Genomic DNA, 15134 nt, shown 5'->3' on the forward strand with positions numbered 1-15134 from the left:
ATAAGGCCTGACTTCTTATTCTCTTAACAGGGTCTCACACTTACCTTATATTTTTAAATTTGAAGTCCAATTCACAGATTTTTTAATGAATTTTACTTTTGGTGCTTTATTTATATTTATGTTCTTCTGTATATATGCATCTATGTATTTTAAAGTTTTTTATTTTGAAATATAAATTCACAGGAAATTACAAAGATAGTACAATATGGTTGTCTTAATTTCTTCTTTTTTCCCTTATTAGATTGACTACAACTTCCAAGATAATGTTAAGTAGCATTGATGAGAACATACATCATTTTATGCTGTATCATGGGTAAAACCGTTCAGTTTTTAATCACTAACTATAATCTTAGCTGTAGGTTTATTGCAGATGAGTAAGTTCAGAAACTTCACCTCCATTTCTCTTTTACTAAGAGTCTACATTATATGTGGATATTGAACTTTTCAAATGCTTTTTCTGAATAAGCTTGAGGCAGCCAGGTGGGAAGGGCTCCCTGGCAAAACTCCAACTGGCCTGTGCACTGGGAGGAATGTAGACCAGGGTGGAACCATAGAAGTTCATGTCATGTACAGCAAGGAGGCGTTTGGTTCCTCTTCTTCCTGGGTGGAACCTATAATTCAAACTACAAGGTGGGAAGCACACGAGCATAGACTCTAGCTTTGTGGATGGTCCCTATTTCCCCTTTTTTCCTTTTTCAGCCAATAAAATCCTGCCTTATTCACCTTTCAAATCATTTGCAAGCCTAAATTTTTATGACTGTGTGACAAGGACCTTGTCTTTACCTGAACTAAGGAAAAGTCCTGCAACATTTTGGCACCCAACATGGGGCCTCAAGAAGCAGTGAGTGAGATGCAAAACAAGAAATCTTTTTCCTCTCCATTCAAAGATGTTTCATCCTCAGACTTCTGAGGGTAGGGATAACTGTGCCCCCACCCCCATCCCTCATGGGCCTTGGGGACCTTTTCATGGCTTTTTCCTTCCTTTATCAGGCCAGATGGGTGAGCAGCAGCTCCTTGCTGCCCCTCCCCTTCCTTCCCAGGTTGGGAAGCATGGCCCATGTTCCTGCACAGCTGGGTGACTGGTTCTCAGGCGTGTGACCCCATCCTTCCCCTTCTACAGCCAAGGAGTTTAGCTCCATTGGACAGTAATTAGGCTTCTCTCCTGGTGGAGGAACCAGTTGTGTGAGAATAAAATAAGAGCCTCTTCCCCACATATTTTTAAAATGTTTCCTTTCTTCTTTTTCTCCACCCCATCAGCAGTTAACTTTTAAACAAGGTTTTTACTTTTGGAAGATGTTTTACTAGGTCAGAAATGATAAGAACCACTGTTCATATTCTCTATAAAGTTTAACTTGTGAAAAAGGATTTGTGAGGCTGATCTTAAGCTGTAGCCAATCTGGTGTGCTTTGCATGTCTGTATGGTTCATAGTAAACTTCCCTGCAAGGCTTCATCTTGTTTTACATCCTGAGGGCATGGCTTGTAACTCCAGCAGCAGGGTTTTGTTTTGCAATCCTGCCTTAGCCAATAAGTTCCTTTCTGGTTTGATATCTGCATGTTTTTCCAGCTCTGTCTTTTAAAGAACCCCACCCAGGGACTGGGTTTTCTCCTGCCTGTCTGTGTAGTTTTATGTATGTGTGTGATGCCTGTACAAGGAGCTCCAATTAATTTGGCCTAAAGAAAGACAGATCCTAAAGAAAGCTTGGATCAAATATTTTTTAAAGGGAAGATAAAAAGTGTGGTACCTTTCATTTCACATGTCTTAACATTTGAAATATAAAAACAGTCTTATAGATTATTGGTAAAATGCAGGTGTTATTAAAACTTAAAAAGGTGAAATAAATTATGCAGGTCAGATGCAAGGTTTGCTAAATGTTTCGAGGTTATAAATTGCTTTTTGGGTTTTGAGAACTATCTGTCTTGCCTGCTTCACAATTGGTAAGGCCTGGGGACATATGAAAGAAACCATGCCCTTAATTATGCTGGGAGACAAACTTTGGTGGAACTTAGCACACAATTAAAGCAACTTACCAGTTAGAATGGAGATCATTAAAAAGTCAGGAAACAACAGGTGCTGGAGAGGATGTGGAGAAATAGGAACACTTTTACACTGTTGGTGGGATTGTAAACTAGTTCAACCATTATGGAAAACAGTATGGCAATTCCTCAAGGATCTAGAACTAGAAGTACCATATGACCCAGCCATCCCATTACTGGGGATATACCCAAAGGATTATAAATTATGCTGCTATAAAGACACATGCACATGTATGTTTATTGCAGCACTATTCACAATAGCAAAGATTTGGAATCAACCCAAATGTCCATCAGTGACAGACTGGATTAAGAAAATGTGGCACATATACACCATGGAATACTATGCAGCCATAAAAAGGGATGAGTTTGTGTCCTTTGTAGGGACATGGATGCAGCTGGAAACCATCATTCTTAGCAAACTATCACAAGAACACAAAACCAAACACGACATGTTCTCACTCATAGGTGGGAACTGAGCAATGAGATCACTTGGACTCGGGAAGGGGAACATCACACACCGGGGCCTATCATGCGGAGGGGTGAGGGGGGAGGGATTGCATTGGGAGTTATACCTGATGTAAATGACGAGTTGATGGGTGTTGGTGAGTTGATGGGTGCAGCACACCAACATGGCACAAGTATACATATGTAACAAACCTACACGTTATGCACATGTACCCTAGAACTTAAAGTATAATAATAAATAAATAAATAAATAAATAAAAGATTATAAATTACTCTCCAAAAAAAAAAAAAAATTGCTAGCAGCTACCATTATAACAAGTAATTGAAACTACTGAAAATAGATTTACATGTGAGGTGTAAATACAGTAAAATGTCTTTTATGGAAAAAGTTCTTAGAAAGCATGGAAATGTAAATTTTTTGCCTAGAGTTAAATAATTGTTTTAAATTAGATAAGAAAAAGCTGAAGGTTTAAACTTGTGGTGGAAAGATTGTGGAAATTCATCTAGCAGAAGAGATTCTTTGTGTGAGCCTATTGACTTAATTCAAAAAATATATTAATGGTTTTTATGTAAATTGAGCATTAAAATAAAAGAACAAGGTATTCTTAAGGCACAAATCTGCTCTTTAGGAAAATTTGTAAAGGGTTACAAAAGGTTTTTGCTTCTTTAAAATTTCTGAGTCATCATTTTGGCAAAATGAATAACTTGTGGTAATCTGGAATTCTATTTCATAATATCCAGTGTTTTAAACTTCAGACATATTTAACAGCCCTCTCAAAATCAAACTTCAGTCTCAAATTTTTCTTTCCTAATGCGTGCCTTTTGGGATGGTTCAGAGGGTCTCTGAAACATTCAGAAAATAGGTAAACAGAATTATTTAACATGTTTAGGTGCCTGGGATTGCCAAAATGATGTTCAATCTTCTTTAGGTTATATTTTGGTGAATGTTAACATATGTTTTCAAATTGTACGGAATTTCTAAAATTTTAATGTCTGAGTATGTGCTATCAATCATAATTAAGGTTGTTATGTTAAGTTATTGTAAACCATGGAGGTAAACTTCTTTGTCAATTGTGTTTCCAACTGTATCTATCCTGGACATTTTGCTATTCACAAACAATTGCTGTCTTAATCCTTTTCAAAAGATGGTTTATAATAAGCTATAAGACTCCTATAGGTGCTCTCAAATAGTTATCAAAGTTGCTGTTAACCTTGGAGAGTGTGACAATGGAATAAAGGCAAATTACAAGACTCATGAAGAGCTAAAATGCTCACAGATATTAAGCAAGACAAGAGTTAACTGAATGGATTGAACTCAGAAAGCTGAAGCAACCTTCTTTACCTTTGCTTTAAATATTGCTGATCCTTGTTCTGTTTTAGAGAGTCAAAGAAACTTATTTTTAACTACTTAGGCCTTTAATAATTAAACAGGGTTTACTCTTGTGATCAAATTTTGGAGCATGTTTGCTTATCTCGGCCTGGTTCCTCTAGAATTTGGAAACTCTCTCTGAGTATTCTTAACTTACGGCAATATAGTTATTTGCATCAGTGCAATAAGAATCCATCTTTCTTTTGCAACAGGACTCAACTGGAAAAACTGGTTGTTTTATCAAGGCTTTGACTGGAAAGTTATGCTTCTCTTTAAGGAGTCGATCTCAAATTGCAGAGTCAATAAAGGCCCTGTGGGAGAAATAGGTCTCATGCCCTTGCCTACAGAGTACACTTACAGAGTTCCTGACCTGTAATCAGTAAAAAATGTCACTTTCTAACAGCTCCAGGCACTCCAAGTTTATCTTAGGACCTTAAGATGAAAGGATCACCCAACTCACAGGATTTTGAGGACACAAACCCATGGCTGTGCTTGGCTTTAAAAGGTCTTATCTGAGATTCCTTAGGGAACAGAGTTCCCTTAAATCCAATCCAAAAGGCCTATGTAGAAACAATTATTCTTACTGCATTTTAGGCAAACAATCAGGCCAAGTATAAGATGAAAGTCTATTTTGCAAACCACTCAGTTCTATGCTTATTTGCTTTTCTTTTTTTGTTTTTTAAACAAAAATCAGGACTGGGAGACAAAAATTATGTTTCAAATTTTAGCATACATTTGCCATTAAATTCTAAATTCATTAGTTGTTTATAAATTTTTGTATACATTTTTAAATTAATCCTGTTTGTTCCTGTGAACCAATCAGCAATCTCCGGCTGCAGCTCAAAACAAATGAGAGGGATGGCTAATGTAAAAACTGGATCAAAAATGTAGTTCTGAGCACTTATTCTGCAAATCATGCCAGATGATGGGAATAAATAGAATGCCATTGTTGGAGATTTTCTTTGAGAAAGACCAAGGGAGGTAACCAAAGCCAAGTACCAGCCACCCAAATCCTAGCAAGCATACCTATAGCCACAAGTTTTCTGGGCGTGTAACAAGACATCATTTTCTCTCCCTTGTTGGAGGAGGACTCAGTTCCACAGTTTCACTTCCACATTCAGCTTATGATAAGGAGTCCATGCTACCCTCTGAGGCACATTTTTGTCCTAAACTCAATTTCAGGCTTCAGATCAAACCCTAGGAAGGAATACTGGATCAGAGGGATCAAGATGAAGACAAAAATGGAAGTTAGAAAGCACAGCGCAGGTGAGTGTGGCTGATTCCTACCAATTAAGCCAAGTTTCCCATTTCATGGATAAAGGCCATGTTAGTATCCACAACACAGATGAGGTCTAGGGAATTCAGGGCTACTGACAGTAGGTGGGAATGAGACATAGGGGACAGTGGATAATTCCTATTCTCTAGGACCTCTCTGCTTCATGCTGCTTTGGCACTCATGGCAGCACCTGCCAAGGTTGCCAGGACTCAGGGATATAAGCACAGAGGAAGGAAAGAGGATGCTCTTCCTTCTGTCTGTCACGTACCCTGGGTATCTTCTAGGAACAGAAGGGAACTAGGGATGCCTGCCTCTTTCTAGATGGGTAGCCATTCACGTTCAGCCTGTATCCCTTTCAAATGCATACTGAACCCTGGTACTCCACTGGAAAAAAAAAAACAAAACAAAACACTTTCCTTTTCCCCCTCCCCTCCTCTGTCCTCTCTTCACAGATAGGTAATTGTGTCTCCATACTATGCAACACTCCCCTCAGATGCATCCTCCAAACGGAGAAAAGTTAATTTTCCAAACCTTAAACTGATTGGCTTAGTATTGGGCTTAGGGGAAGGGAATCCAGAAACATGACATTCCAGCAAAAAGATGAAACTTTTTACCCATTGGGCTTTTGGCCTCCCTCTCCCTGTGCAAACTGGTAAAAGGTCTCAGGATTTTTGAACTCCTCTTACTCCTCCCCTTGTTTCATTTTCATATATATTTTCTAATAACCAAGTTTGTCTCTTCTTGCCCTCAGGCCATCAAACTCAAAATGGTCTTGCATCCAGAGCCTCGGAGGATGGCCCCTTTTTCTGGGAACCCTTTGATAGTCCTCTGAGGGAGCTCTGACTGCCATTTTCCCCCAAACAGCGCGACCTGTCAGCAGGAAGCAGTTAAGGTTGGTCTTCATCATTATCCTTATTCTAACAGCAATTACATGTACTTTTTAGAAAGGAGAATGAAAAGTCAGGAAACAACAGGTGCTGGAGAGGATGTGGAGAAATAGGAACACTTTTACACTGTTGGTGGGATTGTAAACTGGTTCAACCATTATGGAAAACAGTATGGCAATTCCTCAAGGATCTAGAACTAGAAGTACCATATGACCCAGCCATCCCATTACTGGGGATATACCCAAAGGATTATAAATCATGCTGCTATAAAGACACATGCACACGTATGTTTATTGCGGCACTATTCACAATAACAAAGACTTGGAATCAACCCAAATGTCCATCAGTGACAGACTGGATTAAGAAAATGTGGCCCATATACACCATGGAATACTATGCAGCCATAAAAAAGGATGCGTTTGTGTCCTTTGTAGGGACATGGATGCAGCTGGAAACCATCATTCTCAGCAAACTATCGCAAGAACAGAAAACCAAACACTGCATGTTCTCACTCATAGGTGGGAACTGAGCAATGAGATCACTTGGACTTGGGAAGGGGAACATCACACACCGGGGCCTATCATGGGGAGGGGGGAAAGGGGAGGGATTGCATTAGGAGTTATACCTGATGTAAATGATAAGTTGATGGGTGCAGCACACCAACATGGCACAAGTATACATATGTAACAAACCTGCACTTTATGCACATGTACCTTAGAACTTAAAATGTAATAAAAAAATAAAATAAAATAAAATAAAATAAATAAATAAAAGAAGGGAGAATGAGACAATCTGGTGGGAAGGGGTCCAACACAAACTCAGGCTGGCCTGGGCACACTGGGAGGAGTGTGCACTGGAGTGGATCCACAGAAGTTCACACTGGTTGCAGAAGGGAGGAGCCTGGTCCCTCCTCTTCCTGGGTGGAAACTGGAATTCAAACTTTGAGATGGGAAGCACACCAGCAGGGACTCTGGCTTTGAGGAGGGTCCTTGTTTCCCCTTTCCCCGCCCTTTTCAGCCAAGAAAACCCTGCCTTACTTACCCTTCAGATAATCTATGAGCCTAAATTTTTATGGTAATGTGACAAGGTCCTCGTGTTTAGTTGAACTAAGGAAAAATTCTGCAACAAATTGATATAGTCATATAATTTTTCTTCTTTAGTCAACTTATATGGTGGATTGCATTGATCAGTTTCAAATATTGAACCAGTCTTGTGTATCTGGCATAAAGCCCAGTTAGTCATGGTATGTATGGTATGTAGTTATTTTTATAGATTGCTGAATTCTGTTTGATAATATTTTGTTGAATAATTTTGTGTCTCTACTCATGAGAGATTCACCTATTGCTTTCCTTTTCTGTACTATCATTTTGGGATGGTGGGTTATATTAGAAGATAACTAAGCTTACATAATAATTTGGTCAATACTTTCTTCTTTTTTGCTAGTAAGAGATTGTGTAAAATTTGTGTTAATTCTTTATAAAACATTTGTTTTTACTCTTCAATGAAATCATCTGAACCTGAAATTTCTTTTCAAAGAGTTTAGAATTATGATTTTTTTCTTAATTTGGATCTGTCCAAATGATCCATTTGTTGAACATGTTGGAGTAATTTGTTACTTTTCAGGAAATTTAGTTTGTTTTATCTAAATTATCAAATATGTGTGTTTAGATTATGTCTTTACAGTTGTTTATATCATATTTTCCTTTTCCAATTTTTTTAGAATATGGAGGTACATGTGCAGGTTTGTTATAAAGGCATATTGTGTGATACTAAGGTTTGGAATATGATTGAAACCATCACCTATGTAGTGAGCATGGTACTCAATACATCATCTTTCAGACTATCTAGCTGATGGTTTCAATCATATTTCAGACCTTCCCCCTTCCCTCTCCCTCTTTCTATTAGTTACCAACGTCTATTGTTCCTAACTTTATGTCCTTGGGCATCCTGATCTTCCATAAACTTGAGGAAAACAAAATTGGGAAAGACTTGTTATTCATATTATCCTTTTGATATCTGTGGGGTCTGTGGTGGTGCCCACATTGGAGTGCAATGGTGCAATCATAGTTCACTATAGCCTCGACCTCCCAGGCTCAAGGATTGTCTCACCTCAGCTTTTCAAGTAGCTGGCACTACAGGCACACACCACCATTCCCAGAATTATTTTGTTTGTTTGTTTATTTTTAAAGTTTGTTTTGTAGAGATGAGGTCTCACTATGTTGCCCAGGCTGGTCTCAAACTCCTAGCAAGCAATTCTCCCACCTCAGTCTCCCAAAATATTGGGATTACAGGTGTGATACCCAATGCCTGGCCTTTATCAGTTTTTTCTGATACCCTTGAGACATCACCTTTGCCTCATGGATTATGTAGAAATGTGTTGTTTTGTTTCAAAGTGTTTAGAAATTTTCCTGGCATCCTTTTTCATTGCTGATGTTTAGTTTGCTTCCACTGTGGTCAGAGAACACACTCTGTATGATTCAATCTACTGAAGTTTTTTATGGCCTAGAATATGATATATTTTGATATACATTCTATTAGTTCCATACATTTTGATATGTATTCCATTTGTCCATGCTAATTACAGTGCTATCATGTATTGTTGTACAAATAGTTCAGCTTTATTCATTTATTTATTCATTTTGCTGTCTAAAGATTTAGCATGGATATATCTTTTTGGTGGGTTGATCCTCTTATGATTACATGATACTTATGTCTATCTTTAATACATTCTTAACCTGAATCCTACTTTATTTGATATTATTATAGTCAATCCTACTTTATTTTACTTATTATTTCTGTGGCGTATTTTTTCCCATAGTTTTACTTTCAATTTGTCTATATTATTATATTTGGAATTAGTTTCTTCCAGATGGTTGAGGGTTGAGTCCCTTTTCTATAAATTCTAATATATCAATACCTGTTTTTAAATTGGTGTGTTTAAATGATTTATTTACAATGTAGCTTGTCATATGTTGGGGCTTAATTCTGTCAATCTTTTGTTGCTTTTTATTTGTTTCCTCTGTGTCACTTCTTTGTGTTTTTAAATTTTTTTAAATATTTCTTACCTTCCTGTAAGTAACGTTATCATTTATTTTAGAATTCCATTTGGATTTACCAATAATGTTTTTGGGTGTATATATTTGCATTACTTTTTTGTTGTTGAGTTCAAGTAAAATGTAGACATTTTATTTTCCTTTATATTCCTCTACTCACCTCTCTTTCTAGTATAATTGTATTGAGAACATCATCAGAGAATGTTGTAATTTTTGCTTCTACCATATACATAATCTATGAAACTCAGACAAGAAGCTTAAGGCTACTGGACGTGATCATTCCTTTCTTCTTTCTGTTGTTCTTTCTTATATCATAATGTTCTAAGATTACTATTCTAGAATTTTTTTCCTGTGTAAAAAACTGCCTTTAGCCATTTTTTTCCAATTAAGTACGCTGCCCATGAATTTTCTCAGATTTCCATTGTTTGAGAATGTGTTGACTTCTATATTATACTTGAATGATATTTTCATTTGATGTAGTTTTGTGAGTGGACAGTTCTCTTCTTTCTTGAAAAATGTTGTGCTGCTTCCCTCTGGCGCCTATAGTTTCTAAAGTGAAATGTGTCATTTTTTTTTTCTCACTCTATGTAAGTGTCTCTTTCTAAATGTCCTTTCTTTCTCACTGCATTCAAACTTTCTTTGTCTTTTATTTGAAAATAAAAGTGTTTTGATTTTGACAGTATGGTTGTGATATGTTTCTTAATGGATTTTATTGACTTCACTCTGTTTGGGGTTCACTCAGACTATTTAATCTCTTGGCAGATATGTTCTACAAATCTGGAGAGTTTTCAGCTATTACTTTTCTAAATACCTTTAAAAGTCCACCCAAGTTTTCCTTTCCTTCTGGGATGCACACAACACAAATGTTATATTTTTTTCTCGTACACCCACAGCTCCCTGAAGCTATGTTAACTTTTGTTTCCAGTCTATTTTCTGTCTTGTTTAGTCTTGCTAATTGCTATAGTCCTTTTTTCACATTCATCAGTTATTTTCATGGTGTTTAAATGTTTTCTATCTTGCTTGTTTGTTCATTTACTTGTCACACAACTAAATGAACATGCTGTTTTTGAGATCTTTGTTTGGGGCCGAGTGTGGTGTCTCACGCCTGTAATCACAGAACTTTGGGAGGCCACGGCGGGTGAATTGTTTGAGCCCAGAAGTTCAAGACCAACCAGGACAACATGGTAAAATCTTGTCTCTACAAAAAGTACTGAGGTTAGTCAGACAGGGTGACATGGGTGTGTGGTCCCAGTTACTTGAGAGGCCGAAGTGGGAGGATCTCTTGAGTCCAGGATGTTGAGGCTGCAGTGAGCCGACATCGTGCCACTGCACTCCAGCCTGGGTGACAGAGAGATCTTTGTTTGCTTTGCTTGTGTTCATTGAAGTTCTGATTTCCTGATTTCTTTAGACAGTGTCTCGTCTGAGATGTGTGAAGCAACAGGAAAACTTAGGAAACTTGCTGCTCTCCTCTTTCTCAGGCCCTAGCTTTCCCTACCAGTCTGCATTGTTCTCTGCCTGCTTCATGTAGCCAAGAAACTTGCATTCACATCTGAACTATTTCACTTATTCTTTGGTCAACCTTGTGGAAATCGATAGGCTGTCCTCGTTTTTCTTACATAGATTGGCTAGGGTGTAGTTATCTGGATCAAATAATGAGATGTAACTCACAAGTCATGGTGAGAGTGTTAAGAAGGAGAGGCATATGGGGAAGTTCCTTGAAACCATGACATGTAAAAGAAAACCTGAAGAGTGAGCAGCGAGTATCCATGCAGGTTGGTCAGTGTGCTTCAAGGTAGAAGCCAACCCCGGTCCAAAGGTTCTAAGCAGGCAGGAGCATGAGGCAGCCGAGAGCTAAAAGTGTGGAGAGGTTGAAACCAAGTGGACAAAGGGACACTACAAAGGAACCTAGAGGACTCAAATTAGCCATAGAAACTAAGGTCCATGTCAGCAGAGATGCCTGCGATGTTGGTGCTTCCCTGCAGCGGAACTTTCCTGAATCATTATTAAACATATTTGCAGCAGGAACTTCTGGGTATTATGTTTCCAACTTACAAAGAGCACTTGCCCCCAAAAAGATAGCCTTGCTTCCCACTGACATAGACATAGTTGTCACTGTGAGTGCCCTGGTATTAATCCATGAATCTGAGACATCAGCCATGACAAGCCATGATGTGAAGAAAGACAACAGGAGAATCCACAAGGCCACACTTATAATCATTAAAACATTTTTACCTCTGCTCCTGTGTCTGATTATAAATAAAAGTAGGCCAGGAAGTTCATCCACCTTGTCAGAGGATCCCCACCACCTTTGTTTATTACTGAGACTGCAATTTCATGTAAGTACTAGCCTAAATAATCATAATCACATTAATACTGGTTTTAATCATTTTTCCCTGCTTGAGTCAACTGTTAGAGAATTTTGGGAAATCTACTTATATTTTATATTCTTACCTGTAAAACAGAAATAATAATGTAATACCTCCCTCAAATGTTGTTATAAGGAATAAATGAGTTATGATAAAATAACAACTTCAGCCAAATTAAATGTAAAGGAGTTTAATTGAGCAATAGACGATTCAGGAATTAGGCGGCCTTCACAGCCAGAGTAGGCTCAGAGATTCCAGCACCGCCACGTGGTGGAAGAAGATTTATGGATGGAAAAAGGAAAGTGTCAGGCAGAAAATGGAAGTGAGGCACAGAAACAGCTGGATTGGCTACAGCTCAGCGTTTGCCTTATTTGAGCACAGTTCGAACAGTTGACTACATTTGATTGGCCAAAATTCAGTGATTGGCACAAGTGTAGGCTAAGGTCTGGTTACACTTCCACTTGTTATAGTTCACGACGTACAGAAAAATCTTTAGGCCAAACTTAAAATAGGTAAAGAGTCGGCTTTAGGTGAAACTTGACTTAACAGTTCATATGTGCAAAGAACTTAGAAGCACACTGGACACATAGTAAATGCTATAAAAATGTTACTTGCTTCCATTAATATCCATTAGCTTGAATTCATTCAGATATTTTTCTCCTACATTTCTCTTAGCTTATTGGAGCATTAAAAATAAGATTTTTTATAAAACAGAGATGAGGATATAAGGATATGATAATTTTGGAGGTTGTCAGGCAACAATAAGCCAGGAGACTGGTGAGCAATCATTAGAATACTGCAGAAATTATTCAGACTGTGGGGTTACAGTGAGACAGAAGAGAAAAGGCAGCCCGCTGTCAAGGACAAACATGGTTCTTTAAATCATGCTCAAAAGTGGCCCTTCTGAATCCAAGCATAGGCTTAGAGTTCTCTTTCATTTCCTTTGCCCTCAGCACTATTGCTCCACAGCCCCTTGGATTCGAATGCAAAGGAACGGCATTATTACCTGCCTTTTGTGTATTATTAGTTGTACTTGGATAACAGCCATAAAAAGGAATGAAGCACTGATCCACACTACAACATACAGTACCCTGAGAACATTTTCCTAAGTGAAAGAAGCTAGGCACAAAGGTCACATACTGTTTCATTCTGTTTAAATATTAGATTGGTACAAAAGTAATTGTGGCTTTTGCCATGACTTTCACCAATTACTTTTCACTAACCTATAGATAAATCCACAGAAAGAACAGACACTGATGTTTGTCAGGAGCTAGCAGGGAATAGGGAGATTCTGCCTAATGGGTGAGAGGTTTTACATTGGAATGATGAAGATCTTTTTGAACTAGATAGAGGTGGTAATTGCACAAGACTGAGCATACTAAATGCCACTGAGTTGTTGGCTTTACAATAGCAAGTTTTATGTTGTGTGAATTTCATCTCAATAAATTGTTCCTAAATGAAGTAATTTGTTATCATTTACAACACTTTCTATACACAATTATATAATACTAAGTTCTAACGAATTAGCATACACTAGAATTTTAGAACAGGACTCAACCACGAAGATGCTATAATTAAGACTAATGTTTACCCAGTAGAATACAAGACAGCAAAGATGTCTGGAGATGATGCACAAAGTGAGCATGGCTTGGACTATTCATTGTGCAAGCGACCAACTGTCCAAAGTGTCAGATCAGCTGAACGCATCTGGGGATGCACACAATGGGCTCCAGTGGTTCTCCATGAGCCCCGTGCAGAGGAAAGAAGAAACACGTAGAATAGTAGGTATAAAAATACATCATAATATACGTATTATAAGATTAAAGAAGTCGGGTATGGTTGCTCACCCCTGTAATCCCAGCACTTTGGGAGGCCGAGGCAGGTGGATCACCTGAGGTCAGGAGTTTGAGACCAGCCTGACCAACATGGTGAAACCCCATGTCTACGAAAAATATGACAATTAGCCAAGTATGATGGTGTATGCCTATAATCCCAGCTACTCGGGGGCTGAGGCAGGAGAATCACTTGAACCCAGGAGACGGAGGTTGTAGTAAGCCAAGATCGCACCATTGCACTACAGCCTGGGCCTCACAGTGAGACTCTGTCTCAAAACAAAAAACAAAAAACAAAGCAACAACAGCAAAGATTAAAGAAATAATTCTGTGTTATAATACTTGAAAGCTTAGAGAAAGTAGATGGTCTATTAAAATACAGACATGATAAAAGTGACCTCAAGCATATCTGGAAAATATCTAACCTTTAAAGAACAGAAATTTTTAAATGACAAATCATTCCAGGTCATTTTAAAAAATAAATACTCTTAATATAATTAGGGAGGCCATCATAATTAAATACCGTGACCATATCACATAAAGGTGCTGAAACTAACAAATCAGATAGGAAAGGTTATTGTATTAGGCAGGCTTCTTGAGGAAAACAGAAACATTAAGAAATCTATCTATCCACCCCTCTCTCTTTCTATGTCTCAGAAATTTTATTGTAATGGTTTGCTTTATGCTATTATGGAGGCTGAGAAGTTTTAAGATCAGCCATCTGCAAGCTGGAGACACAGGAAAGCTGGTGATATAAATTACAGTGTGAGTTTGAAGGCCTGAGAACCAGGAACACTAATGGTGTTAAGTCCTAGTCCAAGGGCAGAATAAGACTGATATCACAGCTGAAGGAGACAGACAGAATTCAACCTTCCTCCACGTTTTCATTCTTTTAGGGTCTTCAATGGGTTGAATGATGCCCGCCTACACTTGGAAGGGCAATTACTTTACTCAGCCCACCAATTCAAATGCCAATCTCTTCCACAAATTCATCACAGACACCGAAACAATATTTAACCATATATGTGGGCATCCCAGGGCTCATTCGAGTTTACACATAAAATTAACCATCACAGTCACAAATAAAGAAGATGATAGCAGTTATAATATAGAAACAATGAAAACATTAAGGTGTGTTAATATCATAAAATAGTATTAAGTATGAAGAAATGAATTCGATTTGCACCAGCTAATTGAAGGGCTTTCTAAAGAGTGTTTTTTAACAAGTGTAATATGTAGCAACATTTACATAATAGGATCACATTTTTATCAATAATTTTATGTGGTGTGTGTGTCAGGACATGCATGCAAACACAGGTATGTTTTGTCCCATTTATTTGAGAGTGCAGAAAGCTATGCACGCTAATATGGTTTATGTGGGATTCGAATAATAACGATCAGGAAGATTTCTGTAGCTTGAGTACGTGTTTTTAGCACACATTTATCTCCTATGATTATTGCTGGGTTTATAGATGTTTTAGATTAGAAAGAGCTAACGATTGTGAGTTTGGCAGCTCTGAGTTCAAATATAAATTCCTCCATATATTAAAACTTTGACTTTGTGTAACTTACCTGGCTCTAGCTCCTCCAAATTTTGTTGCCATTGTTTATGTGTCAGGAATAATATTTTCCTGTTAGTATTGCTTGGAGATTAAGAAAATTAACTAAATAAAACTCTGTGACACAAATTATTTATTTGGTATCAGCTCTTTTCCTAACTATGAGACCAAAGTTTTATACATAAAATTAAGAGAGAAAAGGAAGCAAACCTATGTGTCACATATTATAAAAGATTCAATGTCATTGTGGTAAATGACTAATTTAATTCTTGTTTGAATAAGAAAGTATCTA

The sequence above is a fragment of the Macaca fascicularis genome, chromosome 8 (genome assembly GCF_037993035.2).
Source record: "Macaca fascicularis isolate 582-1 chromosome 8, T2T-MFA8v1.1".
In the NCBI taxonomy this organism is placed as follows: Eukaryota; Metazoa; Chordata; class Mammalia; order Primates; family Cercopithecidae; genus Macaca; species Macaca fascicularis.